The 21,318-nt window shown below is 48.1% G+C and overlaps 1 protein-coding gene and 1 long non-coding RNA gene across 5 annotated transcripts in view; one reads left to right on the top strand and one right to left on the bottom strand.

The window, feature by feature from the left end:
• The window catches only part of nfatc1 (nuclear factor of activated T cells 1), a 280,623-nt gene that overhangs the window by 223,550 nt on the left and 35,755 nt on the right, over nt 1-21,318 (top strand). The window lies entirely within an intron of this gene.
• Nucleotides 1,279-20,494, bottom strand: LOC119972815. 3 transcript variants are annotated; one of them, XR_005462155.1, is made up of 3 exons: nt 20,474-20,494; nt 17,759-17,825; nt 1,279-1,486 (listed from the first exon to the last, which is right to left on the bottom strand). It is a non-coding gene; the product is annotated as an uncharacterized LOC119972815 (long non-coding RNA). The 3 variants fall into 3 exon arrangements; XR_005462156.1 differs by lacking the exon at nt 1,279-1,486 and adding an exon at nt 15,957-16,092 and having other exon boundaries at nt 20,474-20,487; XR_005462154.1 differs by lacking the exon at nt 1,279-1,486 and adding an exon at nt 16,957-17,133 and having other exon boundaries at nt 20,474-20,487.

The following is a 21,318-nucleotide window of genomic DNA, read 5'->3' as shown; positions in this document are numbered from 1 at the left end:
ATTTGAAATACAGGGTAGCTGGCAAACAGCTTTGCATTTGAGCCTCAGCTGGATCCTGGGACCACATTCGTCAGGTGTTTGGGGGCACCAGGATCAGTCAGGCAGGCAGGCCCCAGGAATTAGGGTGGTCACTGAGTGCAGGTAACGCCCTTGCTGGATGGGAATCCCCCCTCCCCCCTCCCTCCCACCCCTCGCCACCATCACAGCAACTGGAAAATGACACGGGATGATGAGAAGAGGCCCTTAATTGGCTACTTAAGTGGCTCTATTCGGCTGCAGGAGGGTAGGCCCATCTGCCACTTTTCACGCCCCCGGCAAAATGGCAGAGGAGGACAGGATATGCCATCCACCCACTTCCCGCCAGATTGCTCCTGCCTTCCCGGCACTTCCCCGAAGGGCTGGTGAAATTCAGCTCTTTGTAATTTGACCCGGAGTCTTGTGCCGCAAGGAACCCATCACCTTGGACCTTTGACCCGGATGGAGTTCCCGAAAGCTTTCCTGAAGTTGACACATTGAGACCACAATTGTTCCACTCCAGGTTAACCTTCTTTCGGTGGGAGCAGTCATGTTATTTTGCAAGATTTATAAACTACGAGAGACAAACCAGGTACTGAATCTTTCTGCAACAAATGTCTACTTAGAAAGATTAACTTCTTGTTGGAGGCATTAACCATATGCTGCAATAATCAGATTTAATTACGTGACAGAGAATATTCACTGTCTGCTCCAAGAACTTAAAATAATCAGTGACCCAATTTTAATAACTCACAAATGATTAAATACAGTGAAGTGGCAACATCTGAAATGCTCCACTAGACGTTCTGTTTATGACATGTGTTTTTCATTTTGAGGACTAGTTTTATCAGATTTTAACTGTGAGTTCAAGTTTCAAAAATGCCTCTGTACTTGGAGCTTGCACTGCATCTTCTGCCTGCATTCTTACACGTTGATGGCATTCACCGGCATCAAATCGATCTGTACAGACGTCCGTCGTTAATATGGGGATGAAGTGACTACTATGCAAACAGTGAGTGCCACTTTGGACTTGAACATCAATTCCTGGCTGGCAGCCCTGGGCATTGCTGAGGGAGTGCTGCACTGTCAGAGGTGCTGGGTTTTTTTGGGGATACAACCCCGAGTCTTGCCTGCCCTTTTCAGGGGATGTGATCGATCACAGGGCATTAGTTTGAAGAGGGGCAGGGAAGTTCTTCCTCCAGTCCTGGCCAATATTTATCCCTCAACCAGCCTTACTAGTCATCATCATGTTCCTGTTTTATGGGATCTTGCTGTTTACAAATTCACTGCCATGTTTCATGCATTACCACAGTGCCTGTACTTCAAAGGTACTTTATTGGTTGTAAAGCCAGTTGGGGTGCTGTGACCTAATGAAAGTGCTCTATAAACACAAGCCTTTTTTCTTTCTTTCTATTCTTCATTCTTTCAATCGCTCAATTGACTTTTCCGTTTCTGAGGTGGAAGACAGCCTCTGGTGAAAGAGGATACAAGTTAAGAAGAGAGGCATGGTGGAGCTCCTTAAATCTGGTGTACTACTGTGAAGAGTATTATAGAATACGGGTTTTGAAAAATCAAGAAGCAATAATCATAAGGAGGACTAAAACTGATTGCTATCCATGAATGCACTGATATGGATTATTTTTCCACTTGCTTATTAGGCCCTTGGTTGGTCTAGGATGAAGCAGAATGAACATGAGGGGCTAGATTGCCCCAAAATGGGGCTATGTCCCCACACGTGTATAAAAACGGTGGTGTTGAACTCCCAAGTTTCCTCAAAAAAAGATAAACCAATTTGATGCCCTGCAGGAGGCTAGCAGGGACCCGGAGTGATTCACGTAGCTTTAGCTGCGAATACAGGCCCCCGCACTTCCGGTCTGGAGTCCGCGCATGCGCATGGTGGCGGCCTCCAGCAGCCGCGCCGAGCTCCATGGCGGACTCAGACCCCAGAGGCAGCTGAAAAATGTAGCCCCCCCCTCATGATTGGCTGCGCACCCTTGCATTGAACCGGCCCGATATGTCCCCCGGCCGCCCATAAGGCTGCCCCGGTGCCCGAACGCCCCCCCCCCCCACCAGGGCGGCAGCGGACTGAGTCCGTAGCCGCCACGCACGGTTCCCGAATGGCAATAAGTTGGTAGAACCACGCCATCGGGATCTCGGCCGGCTGGGAGCGGAGAATCGCTGGGCAGGCCTCTGGCAATGCCCCCGCCCCCCCCCCCCCCCCCCCAGCCGCACGGAGTAATTTGCGGAAAGGCCGATTCCCGGGTCCCGGAGAATCACTGGAGTGGCGCCGGGCCCGATTTCTGTGCGAAAGTTGATTCTCCGCCCCCGTGCCAAATGTGGGGCGAGATTCTCCCAAAACGGGAGAAATCGTAAAGCTGCCGTAAAACCCGGGCGGGTTTTACGGCAGCGCGCCCCTTCCCGACCGGGGACCGATTCTGGTCCCCGGTCGGGGCTAGCAGCCCGACGCCGTAGGCTCCGGCAAGACGGGCTTAACGAAAATCGTTAAGCCCGCTTGCCGGAGTTAGCGCCGGCTGACGCGTCATATGACGTCAGCCGCGCATGCGCAGTTTGGAAGACTCCAACCCGCGCATGCGCGGGTGACGTCATCGCGTTTTTGCGCGAAACCCGCGCATGCGCGGGCCGGGTTGCCCCTCAGCCGCCCCGCGAATGGATACTGCGGGGCGGCGGAAGGACAAGTAGTGCGCGGGCATCGGGCCCGCTGCCCGCGATCGGTGGGCACCGATCGCGGGCCCATGGCACCCTTGGCACGGCCGTGGTACGGCCGTGCCAATCGGTGCCATGGTTATTAATAGCGAGTTTGTGACGCCGTTTTTACGAACGGCAAGACCAGGTGTGTTTGCCGTTCGTAAAAACAGCGGAAAGGGCTGGGACTTCGGCCCATCTAACAGCTGAGAATCGCTGCCGGCCGTAAAAAAACGGCGGCAGCGATTCGGGTCGGGACTTCGGCGGGGGGGTGGGAGAATAGCGGGAGGGCGGCAAAAATGTCGGGAAGGCCCTCCCGCTATTCTCCCACCCGTCATGGGGGGCGGAGAATTTCGCCTGTGATTTTTGTCACGGGACTGCGGAGAATCCAGCCCGAGCTAAGGAACGTTTGCCAGAATTCTCCACCGCCGTTGGGATTCTCTTTTCCCACTGACAACGCAGCCCTGCCCATGGGTTTCCCGGTGGCGTGGGGTGGCTCCGATGGGAAATCCCATCGGCAAGTGGCGGGAAGAAAGAATCCGGCCGCCAGCGAACGGCGCGCCGTCGAGAGACCCGCGGCTGGGGAGCGGACAATTCAGCCTGTAATGTCCCAGGAATTAGCGTTGGGATTAGTATACTTCCAAATTTAAGTCAATGACTTACAGTAAGAAGCTTGTTCAAATTGGTTAAGTTTGCAGATGGTACCAGACAGGGGAGGGGCAGAGGGGTATCACAGAAGTTACAGATTGATAAATTAACGTGGACAGAATAATGACAAACTGAAATCTAATGCACCGTTATGTAACGGACTGCCTAAACGAGGACAGCATGGAAAGCACACACAGCCCATGAACGTTGTTGAAATAGGCCATGATCTGAAGAGGACTCTGGAGTCCATGGTTCTAACAATTAACTTGTCCACCAGTGGAGATCATCAATTGAGAAATCAACAGTCTTTCTAGAGGTGTACAGCCAAGTAAGTCGGTGGAGTACAAGTCCGAGGGATCAAATCCGAAAGTGTTTCCTGTCCGACTGCATCTTGAAAGCTGAGACACGGGAAGATATTCAGCATTGGGAAGTGGTGCAGAGAAGAGTCAAAGAATCTGAATTATGAACAAAGACTGGGAAACTTGGAGCTCTTCAGACTGAAGAGGAAGCAACTGAGGAGTTTTTAAGAGAGCTACACGATAGTAAAAGGTATGGAAAAAGTTAATATTAATCCTTACTTGGTGAGAAAAAGACCACACCTGTCAACTAATAAAAGGCAAATATTGGATTACATCAGGAAGCTTTTTCTTCACGCTGAGGAACTATTCTAGAATGAACTGTCGGGCAGTGAAGGTGAACACCCTGGAATCATTTTAAAAACAATTAGATGTCACTATGAAGACATTTATAACCATTCTGGATAAGTCGGCAAAGTTGGACAAAATGACCTTCCTCATAATTATCTGATGATCATCTGTCAGTTATATGAAGAGCAAGTTACGGTGGTGGTGGTTGTTAGCTACGCTCTTTACATATATAAAGTTATTCAGTAATTCCTCAGGACAAGAGTCACTGCCACTTTTGGCTAAAGTGCGACAGTGTTAAAATCCGAATATTAAAGACAGAATCTGAATTCTGAATAAATCACTTACCCATTCCCAATGTAGGGCTGGAATGTTAACTTGTCAGTCCAGGTAAACATTCAGTACCCCAAACCCAGCCTGCAGATTGTGGATTTTTGGGGTAATTTTTTAATACTTCAGTTCCTTGGCTGCTGAAAAATTCATCTCTTCCACTGCTACCATGAGACTGCACACTCCCTGGGCCAGGCTCCCATGTGTTAACCTCCTGGAATGTGAGGTCATTCAAGGACTGCTACCCATGTTCCAACTCGCGCCATGTCCAGTACACCCATCACCCACGTTGGCTCCCGGTTAAGCATTAGCTCAATTTTAAAATTCACATTCTTGTTTTCAAATCCTTCCATGGCTTTGCCCCTGCCCATCTTTGAAATCTCCTCTGGCTCCGCAACCCTCTTGAGCTATCTGTTCCACTCTAATTCTGGTCTCACGTGCATCCCTGATTTTCTTTGCTCCGCTATTGGTAGTTGTGTCTTGAGGCATTGAATAGAAGGGCAGGGAGGTTACGTTGGAGCTGGATAAAACGCTGGTTGGGCCCGAGCTGGAGTACTGTGTGCAGTTCTAGTGGGAAGTGATTTCACTGGAGAGGTTGCAGAGGAGATTCACCAGGATGTTGCCTGGGCTGGAGCATTTCAGTTATCAAGAGAGACTGGATAGGCTGAGGCTGTTTCCCTTAGAGCAGAGAAGGCTGAGGGGAGGGGGGGGGGGGGGGGGGGGGGTGGGGGGGGGATCTGATTGAGGTGTATAAAATTATGAGGGACATAGAGTGGGTCGGAAGGACTTTTCCCCTTAGTGAAGAGGTCAATAACCAGGGGGCATAGATTTAAGATAATGAGCAGGAGGAAATGTGAAGAAATACTTTTTCACCCAAATGGTGGTTGGAATCTGGAACTCACTGTCTGAAAAGTTAGTAGAGACAGGAACCTCACCACTTTGAAGAAGTATTTAGAGCAGCGCTTGAAATGCCGGAACATATGAGGCTGTGGGCCAACTGCTGGAAAATAGGATTAGAATGGTTAGGTGTTTGACGGCCGGCGTGACGCGATTGGCCAAAGGGCCTCTTTCCGTGTTGTAAAATACTTTGGGCATGGTGGACACTGGATTGGGGATGATGTGCACTGGGTGGGGATGATGTGCACTGGGTGGGGATGATGAGCACTGGGTTGGGGATGATGTGCACTGGATTGGGGATGATGGGCACTGGATTGGGGATGATGTGCACTGTGGGGGATAGTGGGCACTGGATTGGGGATGATGGGCACTGGATTGGGGATGATGTGCACTGGGGGGGATAGTGTGCACTGGATTGGGGATGATGTGCACTCGGTATGAATGATGGGCAATGGATTGAGGATGCTAGACACTGGATTGGGGATGGTGGGTACTGGGTGGGGATGATGGGCGCTGGATTGAAAATGATGTGCACTGGATGGGGATGATGGGCACTGGATTGGGCACAATGTGCACTGGGTGGGGATGATGGGTAATGGATTGAGGTGCTAGACACTGGATTGGGGATGGTGGGCACTGGATTGGGGATGGTGGGCACTGGATTGGGGATGGTGGGCACTGGGGGGGATAGTGTGCACTGGATTGGGGATGATGTGCACTCGGTATGAATGATGGGCAATGGATTGAGGATGCTAGACACTGGATTGGGGATGGTGGGTACTGGGTGGGGATGATGGGCACTGGATTGAAAATGATGTGCACTGGATGGGGATGATGCGCACTGGATTGGGCACAATGTGCACTGGGTGGGGATGATGGGTAATGGATTGAGGTGCTAGACACTGGATTGGGGATGGTGGGCACTGGATTGGGGATGGTGGACACTGGATTGGGGATAGTGGGCACTGGATTGGGGATGGTGGGCACTGGATTGGGGGTGATGGTCATTGGGTGGGGATGATGGACACTGGTTTGGGGATGTTGAACACTGGATTGGGGATGGTGGACACTGGTTTGGGGATGACAGGGTGCCACGGTGGCACACTGGTTAGCACTGCCTCCTCACAGCTCCAGGGTCCCAGGTTCAATTCTGGCCTCGGGTTACAGTCAGTGTGGAGATTGCACTTCCTCCCCATGTCTGCGTGGGTTTCCTCCGGGTCCCCCGGTTTCCTCGCACTGTCCAAAGAAGGGCAGGTTAGGTGGATTGGCCATGCTAAATTGCCCTTAGTGTCCAAAAGGTTAAGTTGGGTTAGGGGATAGGGTGGAGGTGTAGGCTTAAGTAGGGCGCTCTTTCCAAGGGCCAATGCAGACTTGATGGGTCTCCTTCTGCACTGTAAATTCTATGTATCTATGATTCTTAGTGAAACATGCAAAATGCTTACAGAGCTCAACAGGGTAGATGCAAGAGGGATGTTTCCCCTGTCTGGTGGTTGGGTGGGGGGGGGGGGGGGGGGGGGGGGAAGAGTCTAGAACCAGGGCACACTTTAAGAGGTAGGCCATTTATGACTGAGATTAGGAGGAATCTTTGGAATTCTTTACCCCAGAGGCTCAGTCATTGATTATTTTCAAGACAGAGATTGTTAGATTTATATATATTAAAGATATCAAGGAATATGGGATATTGCGGGAAAATAGCATTGAGGTAAAAGATCAGTGATGATCTAGTTGGATGGCAGAGCAGGCTGAAGGGGCTGAATGGCCTACTCATCCCATTCCCTATGTTCCTATATTCCAATTTCATTTCCACATGGTTCTTGAGCTCTGCCCATGGTGGGTACCAGATGAGTAGCTGTGGAATTGACATGGAGCAGATGGAGGCCACAGGGGGGTGGGTGGAGGAGCAGGGGTTGATGTTATGTTCACATGATGGGGCCGTATAGGGTGGCTGCCGGTGGTGATGGGGCATGAGGTGTGAGGACTAGTGGGCCTAAAATACTCTTTTAAAAACTGGAGAAAAGTCCCAGAGAACCGAGATTGGCCTTCTTGCCAGCCCTCCTCAGTACATGCCCGCCACCGTGGTTCTACTACCCGAGTTGGCACGCCTGACTCCAAATTTGCGACAAAATGCAGCTCTTTGTTTTGTTTCTAAATATCTATTGATCCTTCTTCCCCTCCCAGCCCCATCACACCATCGCCCCACTGTCCAACCCACGCCACCCCCGCAGTGTTTGAACCCTGCATAAAGTTTTCCGTTTCTGTGACAAATTTGAAGGAGATGTTAGCAGCTCCATACCAAAGCACTGCCCATTCTGTTCTGTTTGTGAGATACTTGGAGGTGCTGAAACGCCAATGGCGGAGTCAAGCTCGGGAACTCATCATACAGACGGAACAAATGTGAGCCCACATCGCAACGGTCTGAGGTACAGCGTTCAGGAAAGCAATCCAGCCCAATCCACTCCACGATTCTTTTTTCCTTTAAACTTCCTTTGGAGGAGACGTGCGAGGCACCCTTTTTTACGTAGAGGGTGGTGAGTGCCTGGAGCGCGTTGCCAGGGGAGGTTGTGGAAGCAGATAACGGCGGTCAAAAGGCATCTTGACAGACACATGGATAGGATGGGTATAGAGGGATATGGAACAAGGAAGTGCTGAGGGTTTTGGCAAAGGTTGGTATCATGACCAGTACAGGCTTGGAGGGCCGAAGGGCCTGTTCCTGTGCTGTATTGTTCTTTGTTCTTTGTTCATCTTCTGCCAATTAAAGCTGCTTTGTCCAGGGACTCCTCTTTCCCTGGTTTTCCCTCCCAACCCTAGGAGTTTAAAACTGAACACTTGTGCCTGTTTGCAGTAACTAGGTAGAAATACATATTTTCACTGCGTTCCACTTTCTCCAGATATCATTTGTGCGTGACCTTGTTGGATAAATATTGGTTTTTGGATTCAGACACACACTGGGGAAAAAAAATTGGAGATATTATTGTTTATGCGTCAACATTAGCACTGTGAACAGCCACGAGTAGCAGACTGGGAAAGCCCAGGAAGAAATCCTTGGGTATCAGATGTAGCTTTGATCGTAAACAATGTCTCCATAGATCTGAAAAAACTCCGGCAACAAGTCTGTCAGCATTGAGAGGCAGAAAGGCTGTTGAGCATCATATTATTGCTCAGTTCTAAGAGGCATTACCTCATGCTCAGATGAAGGTCTCTTTCAGCACCACAGCAAACTGAGTCTGTTTAGATTCGATTGTCCAACTTAAACCAGATTTCAACGACCCTTTGACTTGCTCATGTGTGAATGTCGAAAACCATCTAACAATCTTAATTAACGGTGCTTTAAATCTAAGTTAAGTTTATTAGCTAAGTTTATTTTCCTTCTCGTCTGTAAAGTTTTAAAGAAACTTCTACTTCAATGCGTCATTAAATTGAGCATTTGCGCTGTCACTTAACTGTAACAAATCATTTGTTTTTTGGTAAGCATCATTCTTTTGAAAAATGTGTTCTATGGCTCTCTGTATTCTTGGTTACATTTGGAGGAATTAAGTTTGTGGAAGCCAGCCCATTTTTACTGCAAAACTGGCTCCCCAGACAGGCGGGTGAGAAATCTTAGCTACTGCCCTCTGTGGTTGACAGGATCTTAAGGGCTTAAATAGCTTCTCTTGAAAGTTTCCAGACTTTCAGGTAAAAGATTTAAGGTAACAGACAAAAGGACCAGAGGCAAGATGAGAGGAGTTTTATTTTTCTAAAGCAAGTTGCGTTGATTTGGAATGCATTGATAGATGGGCACATGGGCGGCACGGTAGCACAGCGGTTAGCACTGTTGCTACACAGTGCCAGGGACCCGGGTTCGATTCCCGGCTTGGGTCACTCTGTGCGGAGTCTGCAAGTTCTCCCCGCGTCCACGTGGGTTTCCTCCGGGCGCTCCGGTTTCCTCCCACAGGTTTCGTGAGACGTGCTTGTTGGGTGAATTGGACATTCTGAATTCTCCCTCAGTGTACCCGAACAGGTGCCAGAGTGCGGCGACTAGGGGATTTTCGCAGTCACTTCATTACAGTGTTAATGTAAGCCTACTTGTGACACTGATAAAGGTTATTATTATTAGAAAGGGGGGTGGGGATAGGGCGGAGTGCATAGTGAAAGCAGTTTCAACTGTACCCTTTCAAAAGGCAACTGGTAAATGCTTAAAGGGGTAAAAAATGTCACGGCTCTGGAGAAAGAGCAGAGGGAGTGGCATTCATTGGATCGATCTTTCAAAGAGCAAGCACAGTTACAATGGTCCCAGTGGCCTCTTTCTATCCTTTCTAATTATTTGAGTCATTGGACGCTGCCATGTTGGATCACATGTGAAGCAAATCCCACCGAAGTGCTTTGACGTGTTTGCCAAAGCAGAGGTTTGAGGGCGGGCGAGCATGTTGATTCGTCACTGCGAATCTGCCTCTGATGGGTGCTGCAGATCTACAGGTTTCAGGACGAAGCAACATCCGCCAACTAGGCACTTTCCATTATTCCCACCCTCTGTAGATTTCTCACCTTTCTGGTGGGGGTGGGGCAGCACGGCCAACCTTGCGTTTGTGTAAGAGGGAGGGAGGAGGAGGCGGAGCATTGGATTGCAATGGGGAATATTATTCGATGAGGAGTGGAGTACTGAACTAGTTCCTGTTGGCTATCAGAGTATTATCAAAAAAGGCAAAAGCCGATAAGACGTATTTCCCTTAAAACAGGGCCATATTGGAGCAAAAACATGAGCGGTCAAAAAATATCTATCATTGTTGACGTGTGTGATTTAAAACATCGAATTTCTCAGATATATCACAGCCTATGTGCATTATTTATGAGGTTAACGACAAAGGAACCTTGCAAGTGAATTGAGGTTGCCGAGGAGTTTTTTTTTCCGTATTGCCCCCATGATGAAGCACGTACACTTCAGAGCTTGCCTGCTTTGCATGTCAGGATGGCTTACTTTTAACATTCTCTGTCTTGTCTTTATACCTCTGACCACACGCGCCATGTCAGTTATTATCGCTTCCCCTGTTCTTAAAATGCCATTGTTTAATCTCTAATCTAGCATCAATGTGTTTTATGTCTGCGAAAGAAACCTGCTATTTCCTGGCGCAGTTCATGAAGCAGCAGTGCGCCCATCTCTCATGCTATTGACAACAATATAATCACAGGATGGAGCTCTGTGAAATGTGTCTTGTCAAATTATGTGGGCGACACAGTGCATTGTTCTTTATTCAGCGATAATCAACATGCCAGTCAAACAATTGTCACATATCAGGTGATTTGCACTATGACAGAATTCAACCAACCAGAGACCTACACATTAGCCCAGGTGTATGTGACACCCTATGACTCAACAATAAACCACCAAGGATTTAAAGTAGATTGCCACTGGAGCACCACACACACACACACACAAACTGCACCATCTGTTTAAGCATAGAAAGTACAAACAAGTTTGTGCACTAGCAAAGTGTAGAAACTGTGGAACTGCAACACACAAATAAGAACAAGGGCATTTCAATTGGTAATGATAGTAATAATATTATTTTGTTTAGCTTGGTGTCGTAATTGCTGGCTTAGCTTGAGTTTATAATGAGCACCATGAGAGATGGTAATGACTGCTGTACCGTCCCCTCCTACCTTGTGTTACTCGAGTGTTATTCTCTCTGCCTCCAAGCAGACTCCCCAACCCTTTCGTGCAATTTTGATCATTTGAAGCAACCTTTGCTTCAAGCTTACACATTGTACAGTTTGGGCATGGACACTGGAAAATTCAATGTGAAAATTTAGCCCTTTTTCAATTGTATTTTACCCTCCAATTCATAGGATCATAGAATTCCTGCAGTGGAGAAGGAGGCCATTCGGCCCATTGAGTCTGCACTGACCCTCTGAAAGGGCACCTTTCCTAGGCCCACTCTCCCACCCCTCTCCACGTAACCCCATAACCCCACCCAACCTGCACACCCTTGGCCACTAAGGGGCAATTTAACATGGCCAATCCGCCTAACCTGCACATCTTTCGATTGTGGGAGGAAACTGGAGCACCCGGAGGAAACCCACGCAGACACGGGGAGGACGTGCAGACTCCATACAATCACCCAAGTCTTGAAATGATCGCAGGTCCCTGACGCTGTGAGGTAGCAGTGCTAACCACAGTGACACCATGTTGCCCTAATTATCTCCTCCATTTGGGACTTGTCCTCAACCCCAAGTTGAAGTAGCAAGCGATTGAATGTCCTTCTAAGCTCTTGCCTGACTACACCGTATTTCACGCAAATAAAAGGAAAATACTGTGGATGCTGGAAACCTGAACTAAAAACAGAAAATACTGGATGAACTCAACAGTTCTGAAGAAGAGTTGTATGAACGCAAAACTTTAACTCTGTTCCTCTCTCCTCAGATACTACCAGACTTGCTGCGTTTACCCAGCAATTTCTGTTTTCATTTCACGCTATCTCCACTGAGAGCAAGGACAGTGATATGAACCCAATACCACTTTTTCACACCATAACTTCACTTCGAATTTATGCAGAACAAGTACAAATTGTCTGATAGCCTCATGCAATAGTCCCTTTTCTGTAATTCTGTCTTTGGAGGTATGACAGTGCATTATGCGATGTCTTTAATAGTGTGGAAACCAAAGGAATCTTGCATCAGAAGGCACAGTACAGCAGAGGTTCTTCTGAAGTTAGGCTACTGTAGAGAAAGTTTATCTAGGCTTATAGCAAAACTGCTGCGGCTGAACCATGCCTTATTTCATTCCAAAGAGGGCGTTTCTCCTCCCAAGAGCTGTCGGCCAGTCAAATGACCGACAGCTCTCTTGTCCCAATGGTGCCTCAAGTTGTGCTGGCCACTGCTGGGACTCCAAAGACAAGCAGCATGGAGGTCAGACTTACAGGTGATTCTGAGATCCTGCCAGGACCAAGGCGACCGGTCCCAGCGAAGAGATGTGGAGAACTGGGGTCGATAGTGCGGGATGGGTTCGAGGGGAAATGTGGAGTGGGGTAATACCTTTGGAGAGTGAGTAGGTTTCCCAAACATGAGCTAGCCCACTAGCCTCCCCAAACATGAAGTATCCCACTGGCCTGCCCGAACATGAGGCACCCCACTGGCTTGAGCGTAAAACCACCAGGTGGAAACTTGGCACTGGCCATCCTTGTCATGGCTAAAGTCCCAGTGGTGGCTGGGATTAAATGGCCACTTAGGGACCTTAATTAACCCACAGGGTGAGCAACCCACTCGATACCTCCCCCACTGTGGGTAAAATACCCCGGGTCATGCAGCGGGCAGCACGGTAGCACATTGGTTAGCACTGTTGTTTCACAGCGCCGGGTTCAATTCTCAGCTTGGGCCACTGTCAGTGCACGTTCTCCCGTGTCTGCGTGGGAGCTCCGGTTTCCTCCCACAAGTCCCAAAAGACTTGTTCTTAGGTGAATTAGACATTTTGAATTCTCCCCCCGTGTACCTGAACAGGCGCCAGAGTGTGGCGACGAGGGGGTTTTCACAGTAACCTCATTGCAGTGTTAATGTAAGCCTACTTGCTTCACTAATAAAGATTATTATTATAGTTAGTGCACAGTGCCTTTACCATTTTGTCCAATGTTATGCCTCTTACCCCTAGGGGGAGCGTAAGATACCAGCCATTGTTTACAAAGCTGCTGGTTTGTACATTAGCCTGTGGGAAGGCTCTGGTATTGTAATAACTCCAGTTAAATATTTTCACCCATTTCTGTTACTGCCTCAGCAATAGAGTCATAGAATTTACAGTGCAGAAGGAGGCCATTTAGCCCATCGAGTCTGCATTGGCTCTTAGGAAAGAGCACCCCACTTAAGCCCAAACCTCCACCCTACACCCGTAACCCCACCTAACCTTTTTGACACTAAGGGCAATTTAGCATGGCCAACCCGCCTAAACTGCACATCTTTGGACTGTTGGAGGAAACCGGAGCACCCGGAGGAAACCCACGCAGACACGGGGAGAACGTGCAGACTCCCCACAGACAGTGACACAAGCCGGGAATCGAACCTGGGACCCTGGAGCTGTGAAGCAATTGTGCTAACCACCATGCTACCGTGCTGCCCTGATAACAGCATCAGTTAGGTGTCTTCCTCCCTCACTCCCATCATGCTGTGTGACATCTGTCACAAATTTCAGTCGTCACCCCTCGACAGGATCTCATGCTCAGCATCCTTACACTGTCCTGTAAATGGATCAAGCATCTTCTTTCAATCAGGACTTTACCCTCACATCAGAACGACCCTTCGTTTGTTACAAGAACAGGTTATTGCGAACTTGGAAGTACCCTCGTATACTTCACCAACTCCCATTTTGCAATCGCAAAATTAGGTCACATATGAACCGTTGAGCTGTTTTATTTGATATGGAGCAAGTAATCGGAACTGATAAATCGTTGCAGAGAATTTCACTATCTTTTTACTTAATCCCCCTTTGTAACAAAGGAAATAATTAAACCTGTCACACTATCAGTTGACTAAATAACACTTTGTTGCAGCCCATCCATTCTCTGCTGTGGGCAGCAATAAACATCAGTTTTCTCTGTGAGCCACTCTCTTTGTTTTCCTTTCTAACGGCCAGTAAATAAACCATGATCGCAGGTGTTCCTGTTCAGAGGCCCTGCTGTTAGCAGGTGCTGTCTGTTGTTCATACATTTAATCAAATGCCTGCCTTGCCTCAGATAAAGCTTTGAGAATTAATCTCCAGTTTGTTTTGAAATCACCTGGAAAAAGGTAAGGGAAATCCTCACAGGATGAGGACACGCTGCGTTTTCTCTTCAGTGCCTCGCGACAAAGGAAATTCTTGCATTGATATAGCACCTGTCATGACCTTAGGACATCTCAGCCGCTTTGCAGCCGAAGAAATACATTTGAAGGGCAGTCGTTGTTGTAGAAAAGGAAATGTGGCAGCCAATTTGCATTTAGCAAACACCCGCCAGCCGCATTGTGATAATGAGCAGGCAATCTGTTTTTTGTGACGCTGATTGGGGGATGAATATTGTCCAGAACATCGGAGGTAGCTCCTCCGCTCTTCGGAATTGGCCATGGGAACTTTGACGTTCACCAGAGAGGGCAGAGAGGGCCTCAGTCTTGGCGTCGCGTCCGAAAGAGCGCCTGCAACAGTGCTGGGCTCCCTCACGATTGCACGGGGGGTGATTTTGGTTCTCGAGTTCAGGAATGGAATTTCAACGCATCAGCATCTGTCCAACTGGGTCAGAGATGACATTCTGGGCGGGATCTTTCTGCCCCGCCGATGGCGCACCCCTGCCGCATTTCCAGGCGGCGCAGGGTGGATTCAGTGGGAAATCCCACTGACAGTAATGGGATCAGAAGATCCCGCCGCCGGCTAACGACAGGCCACCTCCCACCGCTGAGGAACACGTCACGGGGAGGCCAGAGAATCTTGCCCCGTATCGGTTGCAAGTTGGGAATTTCTGCAAACTGCACACTCTCAAGCGTGTACAAACTTGGTTGATACATCTCTCTCTCAGAGCTGAGAAATACTGTTGTCAAACACCACCTCCAGCTGGCTCACTGAGACATTGGCAGAGACCCAGGGGTAGGTTGCCTGCGTGACTGAGGTAGATGAAGTCATTAAGAACAAAAGAAAAGGATTCAGGCATGCATTCAAGAAACACCGAGAATCGCGCTAATAAGGTATCTGTTTCAGTAATTTCATGAAATGAAAATGCCCAGCAAATTTTGCATGCTGTGATTTTTGACCCGTACACGAGACTCAATGAAGTTGGGCTGTTCTAGTCGTGCAACAACAAATGCATTGAACCTGTATTAGCAAAATAAAATCATTGGGCATATTTACATTGTTCATGTATGAGACACGTTTTGCTCAACAAAACATTTTTAAAAATAAATTTAGGGTCCCAAATTATTTTTTTTCCTAATTAAAGGGCAATTTAGCGTGACCAATCCACCTCACCTGCACATCTTTGGGTTGTGGGTGTGAGACCCACGCAGACACAGGGAGAATGTGCAAACTCCACACAGACAGTGACCCGGGGCCGGGATCGAACACGGGTCCTCGGTGCCGTAGGCAGCAGTGCTAACCACTGCGCCACCGTACTTCTCTTTTGCTCCACAAATCTAAACACTGAAGAAAGATGTTAACCATCGTCCAGGCTCTGCTGTTGAGCTGACAGTTAGGCCGCGTGTAATTTGGTGTGCAGATATCACACAGCATCAACAAGTAAAATTGCTCTCTTGCGCACCTCAGCGAGCTGTTTTTTTAAAAACGAATTTGAAATAGTCTCTCTCTCTCTCTCTCTCATATTAATTGATGTTTGCTGTTGATCACCTGTGTCTCAGTACAGAGTTATTTTTTCCCAAAAGGCCTCCATAATGGGTCAGTGATTCCGGCTTGGATCGCTGTCTGTGCGAAGTCGGTGCCTTCTCTCCGTGTCTGCGTGGGTTTCTTCCGGGTGCTGCGGTTTCCTCCCACAAGTCCTGAAAGACGTGCTTGCTAGGGGAATTGGACATTCTGAATTCTCGCCCAGTGTACCCGAACAGGCGCCGGAGTGTGGCGACTAGGGGATTTTCACAGTAACTTCATTGCAGTGTTAATGTAAGCCTACTTGTGACAATAATAAAGATTATTATTATTAAGTAAAAGGGACACGAATAATGTGAAAAGATCATACATTTTGCAGTAAGTATCATATTGCTTTTTTTATTTTCAAAAATTTGCCTCAGAATTTTAGCCTGATTTTCTCTCTCATTAAGGGATCAAATGTAGCTCCACACTGGGAAAAGAGTTGATTGTTATAACTCGTCGCTGATTGGCTGAGTATAGAAGGAACCAGGTGCCAGCCTTTCCTTAACATAAGTTTATCTACAAAACCAAGAAACACACTCTTAAACTCCCTCTTCCATCCTTTTACTCCCCCTCATGCCCCTTCCCCTCCCTCCATTCACAGTGGTCGCAACACTGTGTAGTTACATTGCTACATTATGTTACCGTACAAGTACAGACGGAGCAGTACAGGTCAATACCCACAACGTGACCCATTCACTAGCACTGAAGGGAAAGAGCTTTAAACAGTTACATTGGCAGTCAACACGTACAATTAGGTGTCTCTCTTCCGAAGGCTCTTCACAGGAGCACTCAGCCAATATACAGGAGATATTGGGACAGACAACCCAAAAGCTTCATGAAAGGTGTAGGTTTTAAAGAGTCTTAAAGAGAGAGGCTGAAAGACAGAGAGGGGCGGAATAGCAGAGCTTAGAACTTAGGAAGCTGACATCACCACCGCCCAAAAAACAAGGAGCTGTTAAAATTGGGAACATGTAAGAGTCCGGAGTTAGAACCATAGAATGCCCACAGTGCAGAAGGAGGCCTTTCGACCCATCGAGTCTGCACCGACCCTCTGAAATAGCACCCTACCCAGGCCCACTCCCAGCCCCATCCCTGTAACTCCACCTAACGTGTATGTACATCTCTGGACACTAAGGGGCAATTTAGCATGGCCAATCCACCTAATCTGCACATCTTTGGACTGTGGGAGTAAACTGGAGCACCCGGAGGAAACCCACGCAGATAGGAGGAGAACGTGCAGACTCCGCACAGTCACCCAAGGCCGGAATTGAACGCGGGTCCCTGGCGTTGCAAGACAGCGGTGCTAACCACTGTGCCACCATGCTGGAGTATACACCAAGACTGCACTACAGTATTTCTAAGTGACTCACGTTGCAGCCAATCTCCCCCTCCAGATTCAGAACCCCTGGCCTTATCGTCTTAAGTTTGAATTTGTTTCAACGGGCTTTTAACATTGAGACAAAAATGCACAAAAAATCTTCGTCGTTTAGAATGTCAAATGTGGTGCTTCGGAGCATTTACAAGATCGTAAGAAATGCTAATCAGGCAGTGAAGGTTCTGAAAGGCAACAGAAAATAAAGGACAGAATTGAATGAACTTCATTGGGATAAATTAACCGTCCGCTGCCATGGTGGCTACCATTTATAGAGTTAGATGAAGCCTTTCAAATATTACTTGAGGGTTTAATTCAATTAGGATCTAATGGACAATAACAGCATAATTACTATAAATTGAATGTCTTGTATATATTTTCTTGATCCCTGCAATGGGGATGATACTTTATCTAGCATTCAGCATCCCTGTTAGTGCAGCTGTTAAAACAATATTGATTGTACAATCAATGGCAAAATTGAATTTAGTCTGCAGGATCTAATTAAGAAATATCTCATGAACATTATGTTGTCATTCTGCACTGGCTCAGATATTCCTTGAAGTGCTGTGCTTGAAAAAAGAGAAACTTAATAGACCACAAACTTTTGTAATGCAGTGTCGAAAACTATTTTGAATTCTGCAAAAGAGAATTGGCACCAAAGTTAGAAAAATGGTTCAATTATTCTGGTGCACATGTATGGATGCTGGGGCCCTGTTAATTCAGCTCACATACTTTATAACAGATTCTCCTTCAGCTGTAAATTAGTCATTTCACTATTGTCAATGTATCTAGTTGAAATGGCACACCTACTTGTTGACTCTCGTGCCAGTATAAAAATAGATCCAGATTGTAGCTGCTTTGAATGGCATGGCAACACCTGTGGTTAAAAAAAAATGTAACATGCTTTTATGAAATAGGTGAGTTTTTATTTTCCATTGCTTTGCCCACTAACTGTTTCTTGTGGCTTGTGGGACATTGGTTGTCAATTCTGCAGATTGAAAGTCATTTTTTAAAGAATACATTGTTGAAAGCTATAATTAGCATCTCCAGGCATCCGTCTGTGGCATTAATCTTTTTTGTCGGATTATATATCACGTGCTCCATTGAAGTGCCAATTGTACAGATCTGTTGGCTGGGGGGGGGGGGGGGGGGGGGGGGGCACAGTAGCAGAGTGGTTAGCATTGTTGCTTCACAGCGCCAGGGTCCCAGGTTTGATTCCCGGCTTGGGTCCCTGTCTGTGCGGAGTCTGCACGTTCTTCCCGTGTCTGCGTGGGTTTCCTCCGGGTGCTCCGGTTTCCTCCCACAAGTCCCAATTTGAGGTAATTTGGACATTCTGAATTCTCCCTCCGTGTACCTGAACAGGCGCCGGAATGTGGCGACTAGGGGCTTTTCACAGTAACTTCATGGCAGTGTCAATGTAAGCCTACTTGTGACAATAAAGATTATTATATTAGATGGGCTAGCGTATGATACAGAATAACGACAATAGTGTCGGTCTGATTCCCATTCCGGCTAAGAACGTGCCTCTCGCTCTCACCCACCCCCCCCCCCCCTCACCCTCACCCCCCCACACCCCCCCTCACCCCTGAGCACGGAAGGCAGTGACAAACCACCACTGACAAAACCTGCCAAGAAACTGGCTCAGGCTAATGCATCGGCAGAGAACACGCCATGATCTGCCTTCAAAAAGAAGATGGATAGATAGATCAATCAATTGCACAGGATAACGTAGGCTTAAACGCCACCCTCAAAAGAAAACGAGGACAGCATTGTGATACCAAAAAATATATCAGTATTGCCCTGCTTTTGTTACCAATTTGTTCGGCATATCTGACATTATTCAGACAAGCCCAATGCTTTGCAGTGAACGCCTGACTGTGCGTGAATGTTGGACAGGTCGAGTATCCAATATCTGAAATCCTCGGGGCCGATCAGATTTCAGATAATTTTGGTTTTCAGATGCTGCGTATAGGACTAAATCTACTTACATCACAATAGCCGAATCCTAGACTAACTATAGTCAAAAATAAATAAAATAGCTAGAAAAGTATCATTGAATAATAAATACAGGGTGCCCCCAATAAGTTCCCACTCATAGAATCCTTACTGTGCAGAAGGAAGCCCTTCGGCCCGTTGAATTTGTACCAACCCTTTGAAAGAGCACTCTGCCCGTGTCCACTCCCTCTTCCACCCCGCCCTGTCCCTGTAACCCCATAATCTAACCTGCACATCCCTGGATGCCGAGGGGCAATTTAGCATGACCAATCCATCTAACCTTGGTGGGCAGCACGGTAGCATTGTGGATAGCACAATCGCTTCTCAGCTCCAGGTTCCCAGGTTCAATTCCAGCTTGGGTCACTGTCTATGCGGAGTCTGCACATCCTCCCCGTGTGTGCGTGGGTTTCCTCCGGGTTCTCCGGTTTCCTCCCACAGTCCAAAGATGTGCAGGTTAGGTGGATTGGCCGTGATAAATTGCCCTTAGTGTCCAAAATTGCCCTTAGTGTTGGGTGGGGTTACTGGGTTATGGGGATAGGATGGAGGTGTTAACCTTGGGTAGGGTGCTCTTTCCAGGAGCTGGTGCAGACTCGATGGGCCGAATGGCCTCCTTCTGCACTGTAAATTCTATGATCTAACCTGCCCATCTTGGGACTGTGGGAGGAAACCCGAGCACCCGGAGGAAATCCATGGAGACACGGGGAGGATGTACAAACTTTGCACAGACAGTGCCCCAAGGCCAGAATTGAACCCGGTCCCTGGTGCCGTGGGGCAGCAGGGCTAACCACTGTGCCCCCATGCTCCCCTCCCCCGGCGCCATCTGCAATACTACTTGTAGGAAAGGGTTCAGAGTGTTGCCAAGGTCCATGTCGAGTGCAGACAGACAATGAGGTCAGCGTTATTTGTGTTGGCTCGGGCCAGGGACTTGCACTAAAGATTGATCAGGTTCAACGAAAGTGGGGTTTTGGATGTGTTCGGTTTTCTGATAAACGGATAAAGGACCCTCGAGATGTATCACACAGACTACAGTTAGATATATTCACAGCCCTAGCTCAGTTAGCTGCACCCGTGCCTCTGGGTTCTAGGCTTACACCCAAGACTTGAACACAAAAGGCAAAGTTGATGCTGGAGGAATTCTCTGCTTGTGAGGATGCCTCCTATTGCGCTGACGTTGAATCGAGGCACTCTCTGCCCTCCCAGGTGGATGTAATTAATCCCATGGCATGCTTAGAAAGCAGAGCGAGGGAGTCATCCCCAGTGTGAAAACAGAAAATGCTGGAAATACTCAGCAGGTCTGGCAGCACCTGGGGAGAGAGACAGGTTTAAAGTTTCAGGTCAGTGAACTGCTCAACTCTGATGAAAGCTCAGGACCTGAAACACTAACCCTACTTCCCGCGCCGCAGACAATGAGTGTTTCCAGCATTTTCCGTTTTATTTCAGATTTCCAGCATTCACAGTATTTCTCTTTTGAAGTACCCCCCCTGCTCTGGACAATTTTTATTCCTCAATCAATATCATGAAACATATTACCTGGTCAATATCAGCTTGTCGTTTGTGGGAACGTGCTGTGCACAAATTGGCTGTCACGCCAACTACATTGTGACAGATCATGCGAGGCACAATGTAAACACAAGTCTTTCTTTGTTGAACAAAGGAACAAATGTGTATATGAGGTATACCTCTCACAACGCAAAGGATGTCCCAAAGTGCTTTTCAAACAATGAAGTGTATTGCTATCACAATTAAGGCTGGCTCAGTACCCCAAGAAGAAAGGTGATTTGACATAAATAAGAAGTTGTAGGTTGTAAGACAGCACTGTGTGTTGGTTAACATTCAATTGGCAAGTATTTGGTGGGATTTATCATTTCCCTCCCCACCCCCTCTCACCTCCTCTCACTCAACGCACCACCTGCCCCTTCCCTTTCACCCATAGCCCCTCTTTCCCTATTAACCCTCTTCCGCATTATGCCTCCCACCCTCCCTTCTCCCATGCTACCCAATTTCTCTGCACTCTCTCCCACAATCTCCTTCTCCTCCATTCCTTTTCCTGCCCCTCTCACACACCTTCTCCTCCATGTCCTGAAAAGATTCAAATGCCATTTCTGGCCTCTTTGAGCTGGACATGTCGGGGGGGGGGGGGGGGGGGGGGGGGGTGGGGGGGGGGGGGGCAGGGCGGTGGTGGAGGTGGGTGGGGGGAGGAGCAGCTCATCTGATCTACCCAAGGCATTGGGATCTAACCCCTTCTCGCCTCGGAGACCTTACGTGAGCGCCATTCAGGGGCTGGTTTAGCTCACTCGGCTAAATCGCTGGCTTTTAAAGCAGGCCAGCAGCACAGTTGATTGACCTCCAGACAGCGTGGCACACTGGCACTGCCT

The sequence above is a fragment of the Scyliorhinus canicula genome, chromosome 10 (genome assembly GCF_902713615.1).
Source record: "Scyliorhinus canicula chromosome 10, sScyCan1.1, whole genome shotgun sequence".
NCBI classification, from domain to species: domain Eukaryota; kingdom Metazoa; phylum Chordata; class Chondrichthyes; order Carcharhiniformes; family Scyliorhinidae; genus Scyliorhinus; species Scyliorhinus canicula.
The sequence above is the reverse complement of the archived record's forward strand: the minus strand, read 5'-3'. Positions and strand labels throughout refer to the sequence as shown.